At 37.0% G+C, this 20,047-nt stretch overlaps 1 long non-coding RNA gene across 1 annotated transcript in view; it reads left to right on the top strand.

Annotated features, from left to right (window-relative positions):
* The window catches only part of LOC148109335 (uncharacterized), a 36,886-nt gene extending 19,121 nt beyond the window's left edge, over window positions 1-17,765 (top strand). The window contains exons 2-3 of the long non-coding RNA XR_015725853.1: window positions 11,411-11,528; window positions 14,177-17,765. This is a non-coding gene — a long non-coding RNA (uncharacterized LOC148109335). The remainder of the gene's footprint in view (window positions 1-11,410; window positions 11,529-14,176) is intronic.
* Window positions 17,766-20,047: the final 2,282 nt, after the last annotated feature.

Below are 20,047 nucleotides of genomic sequence, written 5' to 3'. Positions count from 1 at the left end.
TGGATATCAGTTAACAAAACATTTTATTAAACTGATATAAGAAGATCAGCTTAATAGAAGATGCTCTTATCAAGTTCTTAAATATTTTGTTGCCTGATGGTTGTTTCTCTATATTCAGGATCCTTCTGATTGCAAGTATACCACTGAGTTCTCTCCACCTCCTGTAAATTCCCCAAGTTGATGTGTATTAAATAAGTTCTAATAAGCTTCTAATGCTGTATTTTAAATGATCTAAAATATCTTAAATGAGCAACACTTATTTGTAAACATTAACTAAAACTTCTACTGGTTTAGGCATCCAAGATCCAACTTTTTTATTAGCCCTGAAAAGTATGATTTTCTTAGCATCTAAATGGAACTCTTTATTGCACGCTAAAGAAAGTATAAAAAATGTATGAAAGTGTAATTTTCACATATTAAAATGAGAACACTTTGAAGTAAACACAATTATCTTGGTATTGTTCAATATTTTAATGGTATTCCATTGGTATGAATTCTAAATATTATCAGAGTGTAACTCCAGATGCTTTATCTAATTCAAAGTCAATTCTTTAAAAATCCTGTTCCATTTCAGGTAAATCCAAGAAAACAACTTTCCTTTTAGTCTACATATAATGACAAAGTAACAAACCTATTCCACACAATTTTAATTGGGTGTGTTTCTGTTTATTCAATATAGCATGCTGTGATTTATTGGTAAAAATACATTTTAAACAGTGACTTCTTAATTTTGATTACAATAATATGTGTATCCTAGATAAAAATGAATTTTTTTAGGGATGGTAATCTCAAGCACTTCCTGAAAATGAAAGTACTTAAATATGAGTTATTTTTAACTCCATCTTTATTTGTAATAACAAATTGCTTTTGCATGCTATTATTAACACATTTTATGAAATTTCCTTTTCCCACCCATCTCTTACCTTGTCTTGATATTTGACTACAATAACTATTTGCTGGGTTTTTTTTGAGTTTTAATTTTAATTCCAGTTAAGCCATACATTAATTTCAGGTGTATGGAAATATTGAATCACTGTTGTATATCACCTGGTGCTCATTGCAAGTGCCCTCCTTAATTCCCATCACCTACTTGACCCATCCCCTTCACCACCCCTTTGGTAACCATCAGTTCTCCATAACTGAGTCTGTTTCTTGTTTGTACTTTTTTCCCTTTGCTCATTTATGTCTTAAATTCCACTGAATTTATGACTGAAAACGTATGGTATTTCTTTCTCTGACTTATTTTGCTTGGCTTATATTCTCCAGCTCCATCTGTGTTGCAAATGGCAAGATTTTATTCCTTTTCATGGCTGAATAATGCTGTGTGTGTGTGTGTGTGTGTGTGTGTGTGTGTGTATATCATATCTGTATCCATTCAATCAATGACTACTCAGACTGCTTCCATATCTTGACTATTGTAAATAATGCAGCTATAAAGATCAGGGTGCATGTATCCCTTTGAACTAGTGTTTTTGTATTCTTTGGGCAAATATCCAGTAGTGCAATTGCTGGATTGTAGAGTAGTTCTATTAACTTTTTGAGGAAGCTCCATACTGTTTTCTATAGTGGCCACACCAGTTGGCATTCCCACCATCCGTGCACAAGGATTCCTTTTTCTCCACAGCTTCACCAACACCTGTTTCTTGTGGTGTTAATTTTAGCCATTCTGCCACGTGTGAAGTGATATTGTAGTTCTGATTTCCATTTTCCCTGACAAATAATGATCACCTTTTCATGTGTCTGTTGACCATCTGGATGTCCTCTTCAGAGATACGTCTGTTAGTGCCTTCTGTCCATTTTTAAAATTGGATTATTTTTGGGGGGTCGTTGAGTTTTATAAGTTCTGTCTTTGCTGTTTTTCTTGACACAAGTCTTGTCCCTCTCTAATCCTTTGCAGTCCCCATTTGCCCTGTCCTACAGTGCAACCCTGACCATATCATTTCACGTATTTAAATTGATTCCCATATGGTTATAGTAGAAAGTTTTAACTTAATATGGCTTGAGAGGTCTTTCATAAACTTTTCACTCCTTTGGATATAGCTGACCTTATACAACCTTGGTGAAAGTGGGACAGCCCAGCAATGGTGAATCTTGGGGCTCCATTTTAGCCAGGCTCATGGCCAAATCTTTTTTTCCTCTAAGCTCTTGGTCACATGAGGACACATCTTTAGGTACCTTGTCCTTTTATGACACCATCTAAGGGAAGAAGATCTGGTTTCTTTGCATGTCTCTCCTTACCAGGGAGAATCTTTATTATTTATTTATTTATTTTGGAAGCCACATCACCCTATGCTTCCAGCAGAATTGCCCTTGAGTTTCATTGATCTGGACAGGGTAATATACCCACTCCTTAACCAATTACTGGAAGTAATTAGTTTAAACACTAATGCTTTGATCAGTTTTGACTGACTGACTCCTTCCCTGGAGTGCTAGAGAAACCTACCTCTCCTGAATATATTGCCACCTGAACAAAATTGGGGTTGATCTGTTTGCCAGTAATGAGGAATGGATGTTGGTACGTAAATAATGATGTTTCCCAAATCCTCTTAAACTTCCTGAAAGTTTGGCAACTGGCTCATCTGTCCTTAGAACTCTCCCCTTTGTTTTGTTTCTCATTTTCCATTCCTTCAAATCTACAACGTCCAGTGTTCTTATTTTAGGTATTATGTCAAAACAAATATAGAGGTCTTCCATTACACATCACTACTCAATTTTAAATAAGCACATCTAAGGTACTAACTCTAGTGAAAAAGATAGAGCTCATTATAAACTTAATGTTTTGTCCCAGTCACATTAAAACCCTGAACGTATAGGTTACTGTTAAAACCATACTTGGAGGCTTTCGCTAGTGACCCCGCTGTATCTGTGTACATACATATTTTTTCTACGTCCCACTTCTGCATTGGTAGCTGCCAGTTTGTCGATAATGAGTCTTCCCTGACTGGACTTGCATTTGGGTCTCCCTACTCCATGCTTCCAAAACACACTGAACGTATTTTTGTCATCATTATCAAAATGACCTTTATAAAATCAGAAATGACACGTACTGTTTTAGGGTATATTTCTGTTAATTTTGAAAATGTAATATATAAATTGAGATTTGCATAAGATGTGCAAGAGCTCCAGCTTTCTTGGCTGCATGACTTAACCAAAAACATGTTATTTTTTTTTTTTTTAAGATTTTATTTGAGAGAGAACAGGAGGGAGGGGGGAGGGGAGGGCGGGGCAGAGGGAGAAGGGAGAGTCAGACTCCCTGCTGAGCAGGGAGCCCCATGCGGGCTCCATCCCAGGACCCCAGGATCACAAGGTGAGCTGAAGGCAGTTTAACCTACTGAGCCACCCAGTTGCCCCACCATCTGTTACATTTTGTTAAAATTTTGTTGACTACTATCTGAACACAAACCGTGTAATAGCAGTACTTGCCAATGCTAAAAATAGTGATTTAAAGAGGACTGTTGAATAATTCACGTGTCTCCCATTAAGAACATTAAGCTCATTATTTTTATGGTAGCTGTACCAGGTTATGGCAATCCCAACAGTAGAGGTAAGCTGTTGTAGGCATTTATTCGTTACTGGCTATTACCGGAATTCCTTACCCTTTATGCCAGAATTTCTCCTTCCACTATTACATTTTTTCCCCTGGTGTTTGATATCCTTTTTTGAAATGTAACAGGATAGTTGTACTAAATATTATAACATTGACAAAAATAGCAAAACCTACACTACATGGTATGAAACAACACATGAATATGTCAAGCGCTCTGCACATACTAGCTTATCTCCTCTCCTCACGACACTCTTAAAATAAGTATTCTCCACATTTTAAAGTGCACTGAGGCAATTTACCCAAGGTCATACCAGTTAGTAGTTTAATCAGGATTCAAACCAGAGGATAATAAATGCCTCAAGAACTAAGTTAGATATTTAGTTTCAGGAAAACCTGTGAAAAAGCCTTTGTGTCACCCAAATAAAGAATAGGAAGCTTGGAAAATAATCCTTTTCGCTTTTGACCTTTGGTACTTAATAAAGGCAATTTATTTGATACTTCCAGATTTGTATACCTTCAGTGACTCCACATTACTTCGAGGTTAAAATGTAAATTCTTACAGGGCATTCAGGATGACCTGTACTATGACCCCATCCAACTTTCTCAGAATTATCTCTAGTTGTCTTTGTGAGGGTAATGTGAAGTAAAATGAAACCTGGACTTTAGCTTTTGATCTGAGGTACAGAAGCTGAAATTCTATCGTTCTGTTACACTGGTATCTTAAGTTTTATCTCCTCTGTGTTCTCATCTGTGAAAGGAAATGACCCCTACTATATCATAGGTAACTGGGAAGATTATATATAAGAACGTCACCCTCTTTTCTTGACCCCTTCCAAGTAGTTGATGCCAAGCAGTGATCCTGAGTGCAAGTGCCCTCTCATGGTTTAGGCCCCATGTCTAAGATCACTGATCTATCCCCAGTAGTGTCCTCAAAGCACTCTGACAACCTCTTTATCCCATAGTGGGTCTCCTATGAAACGCTAGTGTTTTCTACCTAGACCACTTAAATGATTCTGCAATGGCGTGTCCTATTGCTTTGTAAGTTAATTTCCCTCTCACTATCTAAGTTTTCACTTTTTAATTCATGATTTAACAAGTAGTCCTTGAGGTCCAGATATAGAGCGATAGTGAAATTTAAACATGCTAACAAAAACATGTTGGCAGCATTTTCCTTGTACGTTTTTTGCTATATTCTTGTCTTTAAAATACATCAAATTTAAAGTCATCTCTGAAGGAAGAAATAAGGCACTCACCTTTTGCTTGAGACTATGCAAATCACATTCTTAAAAAATCCAAACAATCCCCCCCACCTTGAGTTTTCAGCTAGAAACTGGCCCCCTGAAAAAGGGGGTGTGTAAAGATGTGAAGTTAAGTGTGTACATGTATGAAAAATTATGTTGCTGAACGTACAGGTTATTCATTAGATGGAGTTCGCGTCCAAAGAACGATCATTTTGTAGAACTAAAAGCATAAATCAGTGTATGATGAAATTGTGAAAATTAAAGAATACTGGCCAACAGAATACTGCTATTATGCATTATAATAATTATAAGCAATACGTATCTAGTATCAAAATATTAGACACTATAAGTACTAAACATGTATTACCTCATTCAGTATTCTCAAAGCTTGGATAATCAGTACTATTCCTTTATTTATTTTTTTATAATAAAACTAAGGCATAAATACTAACCAAATTACTCAAGGGTAAAAAGGTACAAAGTGGTGGAGACAAGAATTACAACATTAAATGTGGGTTTGATTTTTAGACATACTCACATGCTAAATATCCTAGACTACCTCTTCTGTCAGATTGCTGTCCGTAAAGGAAGGCATAAGTGAAAGAAAATAACAAAAGACTTCATAACTTATGGCTTGTATTTTATACTATCCAGTTTAGCCAAGACGCATGGTCCATTTCTAATTTCACCACCCAAAATTAAATTTTACAATCTCCGATATGAGGAAGGAATAGGCCTATCGTGTAGGTACTCACGCAAGAATATATGCATGACTGTACGTTGCTGTATGATACAGGATAGCAGCATAGCAACCCACCCACTAGAATGTAGCCACTATATGGGCAGATAACTCCATTTCTTTTATTCAGTTTTGTAGCTACACTGCTTAGACAAGTGCTTGAAACATAGCAAACGTTCAAGAAGTGTGTGAATGAATGAACTCATGCATTTTCTTTTCCCTATCTCGCCTAAAGTCCTACAGAACATGATAATGCAAGGTATTTCTTATATTGGTTAAAACTGTACATTTCACAGTATTGAAATGATTTACTGAAATCATAGAAAATACAAGACAAAATGTTTAGAAATATAAGTTATTAGAGCAGAGGCTGAGAGTAGTTTATATTAGTCTTAAGTTTCTGAAGAGACTTAAAAATATATAGAGGAACATATTCAAATGTGTTTTGTTTTTACTAAGAGAAAGTAGAATGCTTATTTCAGCTGTGACTGGTCATTGCTCAACTCATGCCTAAAACATGTATGTTATCTGCTGAAGGTTTTTTTGTTGTTGTTGTTGCTGTTAGTATTTACGAACTCAACAAATTAAAACACACTTGAGGGGCACCTGGGTGGCGCAGTCGTTAAGTGTCTGCCTTCGGCTCAGGGCTTGATTCCAGAATTCTGAGATCGAGCCCCACATCAGGCTCTTCCGCTAGGAGCCTGCTTCTTCCTCTCCCACTCCCCCTGCTTGTGTTCTCTCTCTTGCTGGCTGGCTGTCTCTGTCAAATAAATAAATAAAATCTTTAAAAAAAACAACAAAACAAAACACTTGACTTACAGGCCTACGATTCTGTTATGCTATGTGGCCTACCAACTAATACTTCTTATTGAATGTTAACTTTAAGCTAGTCATCATGCTAATCAATTGTATACAGATTGTATACATCTTGTTTAATCTCCGAAATGGAATAGGCAAAATGGTAGAAGGTATCCTTAGTCTTATTTTACAAGGGATGAAATCAGGATTTAGAAGTTCGGTTCAAACCTGAGAGTCCAAGCTCTAAGCCAGTGCTTCTCAAGATTTTTTTTTTTCAAGTTTTCCTGACCTGTAATTTACAAATAGCACTATATAGGTTTAGGGTATCACTATAATGATTTGACTTCTATTATGAAATGATTACCATGATATGCTTAACATTCCTCTCCCAGATAAGATTTTTTTTCCTTGTGATAACAACTCTTAGAATCTATTCAACAACTTTCAAATATACATCAGTGTGATAGCTCTCATGTTGTACATCTCTAATACTTATAACTGGAAGTTTGTGCCTTTTGACCATCTTCATCCACTTACCTGCTCCTAAACTCTGATAACAAATCTGATATTTTTTCTATGAGTTTGTTTTTTTTAAAATTCCACATATAAGTGAGATCATACAGTATTTGTCAGACTTCACTAAGTATAATTCCCTCAAGGTCTATTTGTGTTGTTGGAAATGGCAGGATTTCCTTTTTTATGGCTGAATGAGTACCCATTTTGTATCCCATCTTTATTCATCCATTGATGGGGCAGTTTCCTAGGTCTCAGCTATTGTAAATAATGCTGTGAAGATGGGGGTGCAGATATCTCTTTGAAATAGTGTTCATTTTTTGGATATATTCCCAGAAGTAGAATTACTAGTTCATACGGCAGCTCTATTTTTGAGAAATCTCCATACGGTTTTCCATAGTGGCTATATCAAATTACAATCCCACTAACAGTGGGATTCTCCACATCTTGGCAGCATGCCCCACCTGTTAGAATGGCTATGTCCCTTTGATTGGGATTTGCATTTCTCCTGACTAGTGACGGTTAATACCTTTTCATGAACCTGTTGGCCATTTGTATATCTTACTTGCAAAAATGTCTATTCAGATCCTCTACTCATTTTTAATTGGATTATTTTTTTGCTATTAAGTTGTATGCCTTCTATACATATTTTGGATATTAACTACTTAATCAGATACATGGTTTACAGATGTTTTTCCATTCCATAGGTTGATCATTTTCTTTGCTGTGCAGAAGCTTTTTAGTTTAATTTGTCCTACTTTTTTTTAATTTTTATTTTAAAGATGTTATTTTGAGAGAGCACGCATGCACAAGCTGGGGGAGAGGCAGAGGGGAGAGAGAGAGAAGCGGGCTCCCCAGTGAGCAGGGAACCCGATGCGGAACTTGATCCCAGGACCCTGGGGATCATGACCTGAGCCAAAGGCAGAAACTTAACCATCTGAGCCACCCAGGTGCCCCATCCCACTTGTTTTTGATTTTGTTACTTACGCCTTAGATGTCCTATACAAAAATCCATTGCCAAGACCCATATCAAGAATCTGTCTTCCTGTATATTCATCTAGTAGTTTTGGTCTTAAATTAACTCAAAATGGATTAAAGATTTAAATGTTTGTGAGTGGTATAAGATAGAGGTCAAGTCTCAGGCTTCAATGTGAGTACCAGTTTTACCAGGACAATTTATCGAAGAGACTTTTTTTTCCTCCACTGAGCCTTGACTCCCCAGGTAGTGACTATATGTGCATGGCTTTATTTCTGGCCTTTCTATTATATTGCATTGGTCTATGTGTCTGTTTATATACCAGTACACACTGTCTTATACCAGTGTCCTATGTATCAGTTTTCATACCAGTACCATACTGGATATATGTATATGCATGCAATATATACAAAGCTTGAAACCAGGAAGTGTGATACCTCCAAGTTCTTTCTTAGGATAACTTTGGCTATTTGGGATCTTCTTAGTTCCATATAAACTTTAAGATCGTTGTTCTGGTTTGTTTTCATGCCATTAGAATCTTGACAGAGATTGCATTGACTATATAGATGGCTTTGGATAGCATGGATGTTTTAATATTTTAACAACATTCTTCCAATCCATGAATGTGGGATACATTTCCATTTATGTGTATTGTCTTTGACTTTTTTCATGAGTGTCTTATAGTTCTCAGGATAGGGATTTTTCACCTTTTTGGTTAAACTTATTCCTCATTTCACTATTTGATACTGTTGTAAATGGGATCCTTTCTTTTTCAGATATAAGTATCTAAAAATATTATTGCTTTTTCAATATCCATTTTATATCCTGCAGATTTACTGAATTCATTGATTGCATCTAAGTTTTTTTGATGGACTCCTCAGAATTTTGTCTATAGAATGTCATATGAACAAATTTTTCTGTCCAATTCTGTTGCCTTTTCTTTTTCTTGTCTGATTGCCCTGACTTGGAGTTCCAGTACCATGCTGACTAGGAATGGTGAGAGTGGGTACTCTTGTCTTGTTCCTGATCTTAAAGAAAAAGTTTTCAGCCTTTCACTGCTGAGTTATGATGTCTGTGCTTCTCAAGCTTTAATGCATGTACAAATCTACAGGCCTCAGGTGGCACCTCAGATTCTGCATTTTTACTACAGTCCCAGTTGCTACTGGTTCATGTAGCAGGAAGTCTCTAAATTACTATACCATAATATATCCATGGGTTTTATGACAGTTGGGTATGTGTTCCAGAAATTTATTTGCATTAAATACAATTGAAAATATAAATATTTTAAGAGTTTTAGTAAAATTCAAATAGAATTTACCAAGTGTCCTCAATAACCAGGCTAGTCAATGATATGGGACATTGCTCAAACTTCAATATCATTTATATTTATGTACTAAATTACACATTATTCTCTCAGTGTCAGGCATAACCTATTAAAACCCTGTGATCTTTGTATAGGAATTTGGATATTGAAGTATTTTCAAAACATGACCTGCTAACTTGGTATCAAAATTAAATGTAATTTTAAAATAAGAGCACGATGTACATTCCCCCTGCCCACCTGATTTCTTTCCTGGACAATTTATTTTCATTCATTTGTGAAGATAATGGATAATCAGCCAAAAAGCCTATAACAGGAAATAATTCTTAAATGTTTGCATTATGAATTTTTTTGTTCTCATCCAATATTTTCCTGTTACATGTAGGTACATATCTTTCATGACCTTTACAAATTTTGTCAGTGTGTGACAGAATGGTTTCTGAACTAAAACACAAATCTGTCAACAACTTATATAATTGAGAAAGCATTGTCTTAAAAGTAGCAATTCAAGTTGGCTAGATTAAATTTTTATTATCATTTCTAAGACTGAAAATAAATGGGACTAAAGTCCCTAATCACCTATTTTTTATAAACTCAAATAATTAGAAAATAGCACCACAACAAGGAAGAAATAATAAAACATCATACTATTCCACAATCCAGGCATGACATTTTTTGTAATTGATATTTTTGCTTTATTTCCTTGAAATACCTTATTTTTCAATTGAAATATCAAATTTTAACCATATTTTCTGTACAAGATCATACTATTACTGTAACTTGTAATACTGCTGATCATTAGGATAAACTTTTTTTCTGGAGAACATAATATGTCTATATCCCCAAGTTGAAATTTTTGCTGAATGTTAGAATAGCAAATTCACATTGTTAAAGAATGGGTTTGTATTTTCTCTGGGACATCACAAACTATTTTAACTATTAAAATTCTCTAAAAGGTCACTTTTTTCAACTAGCTTATATTTGCTAACTATTGAAATAAGCTAAAGGATTCTGGACTTAAAATGTTTAAAGTTCAAAACAAAATCCAAAGTTTCTTCTTTATGAAGAGCATAAAATGAGAAAATGAGGCCTATTCCTTTGGTTATAGTTAAAATATCTTTAAAATACCTACTTGAAGTATTAACTTGCACTTCTGTTTTAGCAGGTATTATAAGTGGGAGTGGGGAATCTACTTCATGCATATTTGGGAGAGAAAATTAGCTTAGTACCTCTGAATCACTTGCCTAGGGTTTAAGCATAAATTATTTAATATTCTGCATGACAAACCAATACTAAAAAGTATATATCAAATGACTCTTGTTTACAGGCAAGGTTCTAGAAATATTTAGATCATGCAGGTTAGAATCTAATATTTTAGCTAATAAATTTTAGCTAATGTAATCGATCTTATCACTAAAATGAAGACCAGATCAGTCTGAAAGGGTCACCGAAAGTTGAAGCACATATGAATCTTAATTCTAAACAAAGTATTCTAAAAGAACTGATTATATAAACAAGCAGGTTCATTTTTCTTTAAAACTGTTCATGAGTATAGAAAAATAGACTTTTGTCATGTGTCCTAATGTGGGAACAGTGAGCTGACAAGAGCTCCTGAGGCCATCAGGAGGAACATAAAGGACACCCGTCAATTTACGTGTACTTTATGATTTTTAGCCCTTTGTCTTCCTGCCTCAGGTGCTTCCTGAATTTCTTAGGTTCCTACCCTGATTAGATCAGGAGCCATCAGCTGATGTATGAATGTTGATGTATGAATAAAATGGAAGTGGGTTTGGGGGTCAAGTTAATTCTGGCTTTCTGACCTCAAGCTCCCAAGTACACACTATAATCTGAGGGCCTAAACACTTTCTCTATCCATAGAGAACTATTCTGAATCCCATGTTTTGAATATTGGTGAACAGGACCCCAGAACTTGGAAAACTAAACCTCATTCTTACTTTACTAATAACAGTTTGAAGCTTATGGAACTGTTACTTGGCCTTTCTTTGACCTAAAATAAGCGGTTATTTCTTATGATTCAACTTAGAAGAGCCATCCCATGTCTTGTGACCTTTGAAACTCCTGAGAGGTACAGCTGTCCATGATCTAAAACTCCTTCCCAACAGAAGGAACATGCATTTTAGATGAGTGAGAAAGGAGGCAGAATTTGAGAGAGGGGAAGATTAGTTAGCAGGCAAAAGCCTACAAGCCAAGAAGGATTATGTCCTCAAAGCCTCTCACCAGAACTCTCATACATATGTCTTCCCCAAATGCTCAGAATCCAGTCCTCCTGTGCCACACCAGTGTTCGTGGGCTTCATGTTCAACAGAGTTCCACCTGGAAATACTGTAAATTCCGGTCATTGAGAAATGCTGACTGCAGGGGAGCCAGGGCAGGTGAGAGCCCCAAAGATGATGCCTCCCAACCCATTTGGCCTCCAGTTTTGAATAAACTGGTACATGAAATTTCTGGGCGGTTCACAGAACTTTGTGCCAATTCTACATTTTCTTTCTTGAATTGATGCTTGGTTCCTTTCTGTTTAACTTAAAATGTAGTAGTTTGCATCAAATTTCTTCATAAACTGAATTTTCACCTATATATTACAGATATGTATGTATCTTACACATATGTATATTTTGAGATTGCGAGGAATGTTTAGGTAATTTCTAAATTTTAAAATAAAATGGCATCTGACTTTGAAATGATTACATACATCAAGGAGACTTGTGACTGCCTGCCATAGATTTAAGACTCAAACAAGATGCCAGTAATTTTCTGCAATATGTTCCTGCTGCTAATAAGGGAGGAATGGTGTCTTCTGTTACATGGTAAGACAGGAGGCTGAGAATACTTAGTGCATGACTTGGTGACCAAAGTAATGCAAGGCTGCCCCAGTCACCTGGTTGGAGGTCAACTCCAGGGAGGCATAACAATATTTTAGTGGACAACGGTATTTTTGAAGGGTAGAGGGCAATGATGACAATAACACAACCAAGGATTCAGGTCGATGGCTATTACTGAGAAGGGGTTTTTATATAGAAATCATTCTTAAGACCGAAACTGGAACAGAGACAGAAGTCCACAGAGGCTGTTTGATAGCAGCCCTCTACTGTTTGCACACAGCCCCTCAGGCTGCACCCAAGCATCTCTGGTGTCATCTTCTAGGATCCGCTGTGCTACCTCTTCTGTGCTTCCTACAAAGCAGAGTCTGTGAAATGTCCAATCAAGAGGACTATTTTACGAGGGAAATGGAGTAAGCTCGTTTGAGATTGCAACTACCTTTTCAGTTTTGTTTTTCTGCACGCTATCTACAGAGTTTTTAAGAAGGAGAATTAAAAATACAGGAGAGGGCCATCAAACCAAGGATCTCCTTCACCTTATTTTACCAGACGATATTCAGACTCACTTCATATGGCTTGATACCCACTGCATCACACTCGGGCAATAATGCCCTTGTCCATTCTTGGAACACGCTAAAGCCTGGGCAACCACATGTTCCCCTCTTCCAGGAACTCTCCCAAGGGTGACTTCATCTCACTACATTCAGTTCTTTATTTTAGCATTAGCTTAATGGATGCTTCTCTAGAGAAATCTCTTTACATCCATCCCAAACCTATTATAATGTACCATCACACTTTTTCATACTTCATACTGAGTTTTGTAATTGTTTTTGCTGTGACTGTATCATCTGTCTGACCAATAGAGTGGAAGATGAGAGTTCTTAGTCTTGGCTGCACATGAAATTGTCAGGGGTCTTTAAGAAAAAAAAAAGCCTATTCTAGTTACTAATTCTATTCCTAGATAATCAGATGTCATTATTTTGGGGGGTGTGTCTGGCTCTCAGAAATGAGTTTCCCAGATGATGCTGATACATGATAGCTAAAGCTGAGAATCTAATGTACCGTCCTTGAGACCAGACCCTTTGAGGGCAAGGACGAGATTTCTTGAGTTGACCACCATCCCCCTGTGTCCAGTAGAGTGCCTGCCTCATACCAGAGAATCTCAAACAAGAACAAGGGTTCTGACCTCAAGTAGCTCAAGTATGACATTCAGAATGAATGTGTTTTCCAATTATGATTAAAAGGCTTTTGGGTATTTGTTCTAAAGTAAGAGCAGGAAGACTATTTTGGCCGAAATCAAGGGAGTTATTTAGAGGCAACCAAGGGTAGCTTGGAGGCAGTTCAAGGTATAGGTGTAGATGGCTGAACTGTTTAACCACTCACTAGCTGTGTAACCTTTGGCAAATTCTTTTACCTTGTCAGTGCCTCCATTCTCTCATGTGAAAAATGGCAATAGCCATGATACCTACCACAGAGTTGTGAAGATTTCATGAATGAACATGAGTACATAGTGCATGCTAAGTAATGCTAACTATTTGGCATCATTCTCAAACAGCTGAGTATCTTATCCTGGGTTTATATGTCACTGTGCTTTTAAAGGGAATGAAATAAAGGAAATTCCCTATCTGCCACTATCACTCTGAAAAAGGAGAGGTTATAACAACTATCAACGTTTTGAAAATGCTCTGAATACCGGCATAGTCTGAGGTCATGGCTGTGTATCAGGGACCTCTGAAATGAGGCCCAGACACACAATTCATGAGAACACTGAGAACTTCCAAGGAAAATCTTAGATTACTCCTTTTCCTTTGTTTTCTGTGTTCTTGTGACACCAGTTTTTCTTCATGATGTAAATTACCTGGGTAAACACATATGAAAGTTAGTGAAATACCAAAAAAATAGCAAAAAAGAAGCTTGGAACTAATGGAGGTTTAAAAAGTAGAATAAAAGAAGAAAAAAAGGACTACAAAATTCTAGGGGACAATACTGAAAGATTTTATAAATCCCAAAGCTCTAAAAGCCAGTTTGTGATGTTATTCTGGTAGTGGTTCTTATCCTTTCAAATGTACCTTGCCGAGGACTGCCAATTTATAAAATAGACATAAATAATTCGTTGATGTCCTTTATTTTCCTTTCTAAAGGAGCTTGTTGGAGAAGCTATACAGCTGCTTGAAATTTATTAAACATATGCTCTGGTTCCACAGATGACTTTTGTTCAGACTCCCTCTCTTGATGCTAAGGAGAACATTACCAAGGCCAGAGTGCTGACGATGATGGATTTCTCTCAAAGCATGCTGGAGAATGTGGATCTCTATGGCCCATAATTACTGCCACTGTTATTTACTAACAAGGGGAATTGGTATATTCAAAAGGCTGCCTTTTTTCAAGCCACCATTCTTAACACCATTTTTGCTGCAATGAGTGTTCGCTTTCCAACAGAACTGAGAGTGTAAGTCACAATGATGAGTCTGGTTTTCAGAGTGTATTCGTTCTAATTTGGGAGTATAATTAGAAATGCTGCTGGGGAAGGTCATATTTCAGAAATAATGATGCCAACTCTCTTCTGCTGGAAAGGTCTTCGAGCCAGAGACTTTCTTCCTCCATACATAACTAACCAGTCATTCTTTACCATCATTGCAAATACATGAACATTGCCAAGGTAACACGAATGTTACACGGCTGTTGGCATCAAGAATTTCAAGTATTTCTGTTCTGTTGTAAAACATAAAGGTGATGAATGTCAGCTCTATTAATTTTTAGTTTTAACCAAACTGGTAAAAACAGGATAAAAGCCTTGAAGTTTACTTGGCTTTAAAAAGTACCTCCTAGATCCTGGAATTCAATTTAATAGACAACTAATCTTTAGACAAGTCGGAGTTTCTGTTGGACAGGTGACATCAACAGAAACTTAAGGTATGAGCTTCACTTAACGTCATTTTTGTCTCCTCCGCTGCAATCCTTCTGAAAACTGTCTCTTCAAATACTGTCAGTATTACTCTCCAAAGCCTGTTACTTTGGAAGTGGGCTTTTTGTTGTCTCTCAAAAATAAGTTGGATTGAAAAATTGCTTAAGATTTACTTGTCATCCTACGTTGATATTCTGAAGAGAGAAAATGTTTTCTTTGAATTCAGAATCTAAGCATTGCCTTAATCCAGGCTCCATTCTTCATAGAACAGTCAGAAAACTCTGCTGACTGTAACGGTTTCCACACAGAACTTCCCACACCACACACTAGCCTAACTACAATAACATAAACTACTTGGGGTGGGGCCTGGGGTCATAGATTGTTTTGCTTTGTAAACCGGGGGCAATGGATCAGTTTGATTTAAACTAGGAACCGTTTCTGCTAGCTTAGTAACTAGTCATTTCAGTTAGGTATCACGACCTTGATTCAGCAGATTTTATCAGCACAGCTGTTGTCTGATAACGGTGCAAACATTACAATAGTGGCATCCCAATTATGAAAGCCGAGTTAAAGGACCTCAGGCCAAATGTTAGCTGCTTGTATGTGCATAGTACTTGATGTACATTTCTTCTAAGATACTTAACATTCAATACTAAAGCAGAAACTCTAAATCATAACATATTTTGACTTTCTCCAATAAAGTAACACTTCAGTTTTAGAAATACTAACCTGTTCATTGAAAGAATATAGTGAGCAAATGCAGACAATAGTCATTCAATAGTCCTTATCCTTCCAACAGAAACCCCTGGTGGCCTTTCCAGAATGCTGTTTAATACCATCTCATGACTTATTTTAACTTCCTCCGTAAAATAAATGCATTCCAGTTTTGGAGGTGCTACATTTTGTCATTGTTTATTCAAGTTATAGAATCCCTTAATAATAGCCTGAAGGAAAGCACCATTTTAGGCTTAATCTGAGTGAGCGAAGTCCCTGTGCAGTGAGGGGAGTGAGAATGGCCCAAGGGCTTTCATCTACACTTAAAGCGTGTAAGAATAAGAACAGTTTAGCAGTGCCTTTCTTAGATTGGTGTCTCTGAGACAGTACCGATGATGTTTTTCACTGCATAACTGACTGCAATGGGTCAAAGGACAAAAGCCTATTAGAAGGACGGTAATGGTTTAGATTTAGAATGACACAGTACCTGACACTTTTTGGAAACCCAGTGAGTTGACAGAAGTAGGGTTCTGATTTTTCTCTTAGGCATTCAAAGTTGCCTGGAAAAAGTACTACTTTAAAGTTCATTGTAGCTGTCTACATCACTGGCAAACTTAATTTTCGAAAGCCAAATGTGGGGCAAAGAGTTCAGAGAAAAGAATAGCATGTTTATTGCCTGGAGTCTGTTGGAAGCCTAAATTACAGATTTTTGAATATAAAACCGTCTTGCCTTCAAATAAGAAACGATGTTTTTGAAGCTCTAAACCTTGAAATGAAAATAGCTACTCTTTCAGCTGGAATTAGGATTGAAAGAATAGGGAGAGAAAAACTTTCCAATGATAATACAAACTATACAAGTGAGAACAGTCAAAATCATAAGAAATTTGTTTCAGACATTCATCATCTGGCAGTACTCTATTTTCAGAATCTTACAGGCCTGTCCCGCCAGTATTTCATCTTTTATGTACATTCCTTGCAATGCTTAGGTGATAGTACGAATGAAGTGTGACTTTCATCTATTTGATCTATGATAACCTCAGGGGAAAATGGTAACAAGACGGTTTTTAAATTTTTGGGAAAAAATGGATCCAATTCTGTTTTAGAAAAGCACACTTGATATTATGTGGGACAACAAAAACTCCAGTATAAGCTGCTGGAGCTAGAATAGACCTGTTTTCGGTGCTTCCTCCCATCCCTCTTTGCTTTAAAGTGAAAACTTAAATATGGGAGCTATCTTCACCCTTCAGTTAGAGCTAGGCTTTGTGTGCGGAAGTTGTTCTTAGCCAAGTTTAAGTTTCCCTCATGGTGGATGGTTGCTTTGAGAAATGGGAAAAGGTGGTGTGAGTGTGTGCGTGCGTTTGTGTGTGTGTGAGTGCGTGTGATACAGCCCAGAAGGCCAGCTCTTCTGTGGTAGAATTTCTGTAGCTATCATACTCTAATTTAGACAGATAAATCTTCCTCAGAAGGACCTTGATAATCCTCTAGGCCTTACCCTTTGGAGGTAGGGAGTGAGGGAAACCTATGGTAGTGAATAGGAGCAATTGATTATGTCCATTCTGTCTCTTGGCAATGCTGGACTAGGTAATCCCCCTCCCCCTGGGGATAGGTGAAAGGAAGGACTGAATTATTAAATTCTCTAATTTCTTAATGTTTACAAATTCATTCTAAGCATTCTGTGAACATCAAAAGAAGCAGTCTCTTTGAAGACAAAGCTCCCTAATTTCTTTTGGCTAATACTCATCAGTTATAGTAACAAAATGCTTAAATCTTAGGTCTTCTACCTGTGTGAACTTGAGTAATCTGCCTCAATTTCTTTATCTGTAAAATAAAAATGACAATAGTTGCTGCTTTCTAATGTCACTGCAAGGATTCAATAAAGATACACGTAAAGGACTTTGAACAGTAAATAGCATCTTCTAATTGCTCCATAAATATATTAATCATTGCTGTAAGTATTATAAATCCTAGGGATTTGCACACAGACTTAGGACAAATTTGACACTTGTGTTCGAATAGCCTGAAGATTTGGTTTGTTGGTGTGACTTTAGCTGGCCTATGGTTTCCCTTCCTTTAAAAATGATCTTTGCATTTCTTGGTGTATGTAGCTTATGGTACTCAAATAAAATTTCTGGCATCAAAAGGGATGTAAACCTATGGGAGAAAAATTATTTGCTTAGTTATTCATGGTCACTAAAAGCCTAACACAGGTCTGCATGTTTGGTGTGGTATTAAGAAAAAAAAATGGACCGAGAATCTTAGAATGAGCAAGCTTCATGCACACATAGGTGTAGTAAATAAGCTTGCAACTTGGGGTTGTTTTGTTGAAATAAACTGAAAAAAAGACCATGTGGTAGGTATATATTCTCAGTTATTACCTCAAGACCCTACCACTTCTAGGATTTCTTGAAAAATCTTTGTTAAATTTTGTTCTTGAGCATCTGCGGGCCCAATCAGTACTAGATAGTAAGGCTCTCATACATGTTTATTACATGAAAATTTCTCTTTTTTCAAAAAACTGAAACAAATGGTTTTTCTTGGTTCTCCCCATCTTATCTCAGCATCTGGTAATGGACTACTTTCTCTGCCTTAGGTCTTACCTCTTGATTTCCATTTGCCTGTTCCCTTTGCACTCATGGTTTTTGATGCTTCTTGCTCTTCATAACAGAAATGGCCTCACAAAATCTTTTCCTTAAATCTTTAATGGTGTTTCCTTTCACTTAGGTTCACCATGAAGTTTTTCGTCCCTGTGGCTTCTATCTCTAATTACTTAAAAATCTTTACCTCTAATCATGAACTTGGCTATTTCTGGTGGTGTTTGAAACTTAGGGTGGAGCGTGTATGTTTGAATAAAGAGCCATCCTTTCAAGCTCAACATGCCTGCTTATAACTAGGCTCTTGGTCTTCAAAACTGAATTACAGTGGGAGCTAGCTAGTTCTTTTATGGTGCTAACCTTCTTCTGACCAACCAGGCTGACAACCAGGAAGATGTTGATAACATGTCCCAACTTGGTTAAAGACTAGATGTCCCCAGTTCCAGTTGTTTCTTCTGGGAGCAAGTCTTGGTGATATTTCAGTTTCCTCTGTTTCCACAGTTACTACCCGTGTAAAGAGCTTTCAACTTGCACTGTGGAGATGGCCTTCTAGTTTTCCTGCCCTTGGCATTTCCACAGGCTTCTATAAAGTCCACAACACCCCCAAATTATCCTTATGAAACACCACTTTCATCATGTCACACTCTGGCTGCTCTCTGGTGTATGATGCCTCTTAGGATCTTCAAAGCACGTGACAAACCATCCCCGCTCATTCTGTTCAAACACACTTGTCCACAAGATATATCCTCTGTCCAATCAGTTTCAGAAAAACCCACTTCTGTGTTGAGGCTAAAACCTCTAACACTGTCCTTCTTCCACTGCGTGTGTTTATGTATCAGTCATCCTTCAAAGCCCAGATCACACTCTTTATTACTTAATGCCTCTGAAACAAAATTATTTCAACTCTTAATTTTTTTCTACTTTTGCACTGCATTTACACTGAGTACTGCATAATTAGGCACTTGTGACTTTTGTGGAGAGATGGTTTATTCCAGTCAATATTAAGGAAAAAAGGTCACGACTTGGGCTTTTTGTATCTTTTATAGTGTTAGCAGAGTTTTAGGCATGCCAGAGGGGGTTAATACATGCTCGTTTGCTTGTTTTGAACTAAGAGTTCTGCTACGATTACTGAGTCCCATTTTCCTTACTCATCTACAGTGCCACTGGCCTCCTACACTGAAACTCCTTGTCTTCATAAGTCTGATACTAGGTTGTGTTTAAGTACCATGCGTTGACAATTATAACTTGGTAATAAGTGTCAAATTGTTTTAATTGTATTTTAGAAAAATTCTAGATCAGTAGAGTTTAGCTGAAGCTCATGGGCCTTGAGAAAACATTACCTTTGAAATTCTAAGTCTCTGAGTTCCTTATTCTCATCCCTTTACATGTACGCATGCATTTTAAGTGCTTTCATTGAATATAGATAGTAGTATAGCTTATTAAAATGTCATACAATGAACCTTCCTTTAGTAGTGAAAATACTAAAATGGCTTTCAGCATTGCTGCCCCTACTGTGCATGCCCTGTATAATCTCCAGGACTGAGTTTTACTCAGATGATTGGGAAGTTATGTCACAACTGACTTTTAAGCAGTATCTTGGGCCTCACCCAATCAGTTGAGTTCTTAAAAGGGACTGGGTTCTCTGTGAAGACAGATTCTGAAGTGAGAGATTTGGGCAAAGGAAAAGGGCATAACGGACATATTTATTGCTGTCTTTAAAAGGGAAGGGGGCCACGTGGCAAGGAAGGCAACTTTAGTCCTACATACTTGAATAGAACTCTGCTAAAACCACCTGAGCTTGGAAAAGGACCCCTAGCTCTAGAGAGAGTGCAGTGCAGTCAATATCTTGATTTTTGGTTTTTGGA

This window comes from Ursus americanus, chromosome 10, assembly GCF_024610735.1.
Source record: "Ursus americanus isolate L20-20 chromosome 10, mUrsAme1.1.p, whole genome shotgun sequence".
Taxonomy (NCBI): Eukaryota; Metazoa; Chordata; class Mammalia; order Carnivora; family Ursidae; genus Ursus; species Ursus americanus.
This window is presented reverse-complemented; position numbering and strand designations above follow the sequence as displayed.